General features: G+C 43.9%; 1 non-coding gene across 1 annotated transcript; it reads left to right on the forward strand.

Annotated features, from left to right (window-relative positions):
• Nucleotides 1–3,394: 3,394 nt before the first annotated feature.
• On the forward strand, nt 3,395–3,476 carry trnas-uga (transfer RNA serine (anticodon UGA)). The gene has a single exon. It is a non-coding gene; the product is annotated as a tRNA-Ser (tRNA).
• The last annotated feature ends 338 nt before the right edge of the window (nt 3,477–3,814 follow it).

A 3,814-nucleotide genomic window follows, 5' to 3' on the forward strand; every position in this document is an offset into this window, starting at 1 on the left:
GAACGTTTGTGAGACGCAGAACAAATGAAAAGATGCTGGAAGAATGCCTGACGCCATCTGTTAAGCATGGTGGAGGTAATGTGATGGTCTGGGGTTGCTTTGGTGCTGGTAAGGTGGGAGATTTGTACAGGGTAAAAGGGATTCTGAATAAGGAAGGCTATCACTCCATTTTGCAACGCCATGCCATACCCAGTGGACAGCGCTTGATTGGAGCCAATTTCATCCTACAACAGGACAATGACCCTAAACACACCTCCAAATTGTGCAAGAACTATTTAGAGCAGAAGCAGGCAGCTGGTATTCTATCGGTAATGGAGTGGCCAGCGCAGTCACCGGATCTGAACCCCATTGAGCTGTTGTGGGAGCAGCTTGACCGTATGGTACGCAAGAAGTGCCCATCCAACCAATCCAACTTGTGGGAGCTGCTTCTGGAAGCGTGGGGTGCAATTTCTCCAGATTACCTCAACAAATTAACAGCTAGAATGCCAAAGGTCTGCAATGCTGTAATTGCTGCAAATGGAGGATTCTTTGACGAAAGCAAAGTTTGATGTAAAAAAAATCTTATTTCAAATACAAATCATTATTTCTAACCTTGTCAATGTCTTGACTCTATTTTCTATTCATTTCACAACATATGGTGGTGAATAAGTGTGACTTTTCATGGAAAACACAAAATTGTTTGGGTGATCCCAAACTTTTGAACGGTAGTGTATGTACTCATAGAATCGGAGTTTTATCCAGGGTAATTACTATTTTTGATGGATTTGGCATCATCAGATGATCACAGTAGTAGTATCTGTTCATACTGCAAATCCCAGTGCTCCATTCAAAACAGATGCGATCCTGAACGTGAAGACAGCATTCGCATTGCAGGACGCAACCTTCGACAGTCGTCAGTTTTTGATGTTAACACAGGCAAGAAAAATCAGTGAAAATATGCCTATTTTGGAGAACTAAGACTAATCGACCATATAATCCAACACTAATATGAGCAACATATCAAGCCATATCAAACATTTAACCTTCTTCTACTTCTGTGGCAGAGTTGACCGATTTCTTCTGCAGGCACCATTACATTTGAATACTTGGCGAGAACGGTGAATGTTGCCAGCACAGATGAAAAATATATTGAGGAGCAATTACAGAATGCTAATACACTGAATGGCTTTTGAATGGCTGTTGCGATGAAAATTCCAGAATTATGGATTACATCTTAAATCTTTACTTTAGCATCTGTGAAATAAATCCAGTTTTCCTGTGTTGCTTCTATAACAAGGCAGACACTGTCTTAACTACCACTGAAACCAGTGCTTTGAATATGATAGATAAGTAAATAACATTCTTACAAATTACTCTAAACTCCCTTCCTCCTTTTTTACTCAGGAGAATAAGGTCAAAGGCAGATGTGGTATTTCCATGGAGGGATGTCAGCTCTCATCCTGGAGTGAGGTGGTGTGCGTGTGTGCGTGTGTGCGTGTGTGTGTGTGTGTGTGTGTGTGTGTGCGCGCCCCACCCCTGGAGATTCCTCGTGGCATGAATAAAACACAGCAATTCTCAACCAAGCTGTCAGTGGCACAGCGTTCCTCCTCCCTCAACTATCTTCTATCCCCCTCCCCCATGAAATATGAATGCTAAGTTTACAATGGTCACAGGTCACAACTTGTTCAGCCTCGTAGTTTTTTATTTACTGGAAGATGAGGGTGGTGAGGAGAGGAGGTGTAAAAGGGGTTTGGGGTTGATGACTAAGATTATCTGGTAGGAGGTGCGGGGGCCGGGATGACTACTTCTTTAGTGATTGCTGCAACTTCCCGTTATGTCAGCCGCAGTCTTGCTGCCGTTATTACTTATGGAGTAATACTAGACCCAGTCTCGGCAATCGTGTATCACGAGAGAGTTCTCCATGATAGCATCTCAACTAGTTTATTGTCTTATTTCCTCAGTAAGCCACAGAAACGGGACAGATAAGATAAGGCACCTTCTGCCCAGATGTGCTTTTTCATTTGTCGACTGACAACATGTGTTTCCACTTATTCTACTTCCTTAGAAGCCCTTCTAACATTAGGGCTGCTATCGAATGGGGATGAGAAAATACATTGTCCAGAAAACATTTCTGTGAGTCATTAGATGTTGGGAAGAACATCAAAGTAAATGATAAATTGTTCCACGGTTTAAATACTTTATGCTCTGGGCTACATTAGTCTGGGACTAGCAATTATTCTTCAATCTCAGAAGCCTTAGACTGAAAAACACCATGTCTGAGATGTTATAACTGGGAAGTTAACATACTATTCTCTCCCCCTCGACATTTTCCACATCAAAGATTATGAAACCAACTTGAAGAGGCTTGACCCTCTTTCTTTCCCTTCACTTTGGTTCGCCAGAGACAGCGCAACCACATGTTTTGTTATCTAAAATGTCTGTTTTTTGATAGCTCCCAGACAGCTCTTCTGGGGTGTGACTCATTGTGTGGAGTCACTGTGACATACACCTTGAAGGAATGTGTGATAGAGGACTGTGTAATGCTGGTGGCGACTGAGCAAAGGCGAGCCTAGGTTGGCACATGACAGTGCTGTTAATGTACAGTACGGGACATTTGCTCCCCCTGGATCGCCACCTTGCCTCGGTGGTGAAGCTTGCATGCACCAATGATCCCAAGAGCTATGCTGTCCGGAGCTTGGCTCATGGTAGGGTCACCTGAGGTGGACAGGTCAAGGGGGAGGTTCCAGATGAAGCGCGATCCAACAAAGACCTCAACGGTGGACCTGGTGGAAGATGTCTCCAGGTCACAACAACAGTGAAGGCGGATGAAGGCTGCAACAGAGGTTGGTCCCCAATTGTCTTAGTTCTCCATGACATTGCACTCTGGCCACATCCTGCCAAGGACCATGTGGTGGCTGCAGGCACATCAGCCTCTACGTAAAAAGCTGTCACATGCAAGCATCCTCCCATTATGCAACTCCAGGGTCGGCCTGTACACCCACCTGAGGACCCGAGTGACAGCTGATGATGATATCATGACAGGACATTTGGCTTGGCTTGCCTGCACCGAAGCCTTACTTTGTTGTCTGATTTAACATGTGAATGCCTGCATTTCTAGTTAAATTTTGAACATCACCTATGGGGGAGATATTTCAAAGGTTGCATTGTGCAGTACAGAGCAATACAAACCATTGTAGACTGGATAAAATCACATTAATAACAATGACTAAGACAGTGAACAGTCAGTCAATGCCAAAGTAAATAATGAGTAATGAAGAATTGCAGCCATTAGTGATTTGATCTCTTGATTCCTTTTCCCGCTTTTCCAATAAACTCATCGAATAAACTCACATAATGTGGCTTTTAATGTGATCATCTCAAGACACAAATTAAGGACAGCATGATTCTGCAAGCAGCTGCGATGGCCGAGTGGTTAAGGCGTTGGACTTGAAATCCAATGGGATCTTCCCGCGCAGGTTCGAACCCTGCTCGCAGCGAATGTGCTCAGTTGGTGGGCAGTGTTCCTCTTTGGCCCTGTGATGGACTGGAAGCCTTTCCAGGGTGTCTCCCCGCCTGCTGGGATAGGCTCCAGCATCCCATGACCTGAATTGGGATAAGCAGCTTGGGTAATGGATGGATGATTCTGCTTTTCATCATTGTCACCCAATACTGTTTTCAGCTATGACATTTTTTATGGCCACTTATGTGCCCAGGAATTTTCAGGCCCATTGGCCGCTCATACCCATTTGTATATCTGGTCAAATATACACTGTCAAATACTGGAAGGATGGTTTCTATAAATAAAATGCTACATTTTGAATATGAAAGTCACTTT

Source organism: Lampris incognitus, chromosome 11 (genome assembly GCF_029633865.1).
Source record: "Lampris incognitus isolate fLamInc1 chromosome 11, fLamInc1.hap2, whole genome shotgun sequence".
In the NCBI taxonomy this organism is placed as follows: domain Eukaryota; kingdom Metazoa; phylum Chordata; class Actinopteri; order Lampriformes; family Lampridae; genus Lampris; species Lampris incognitus.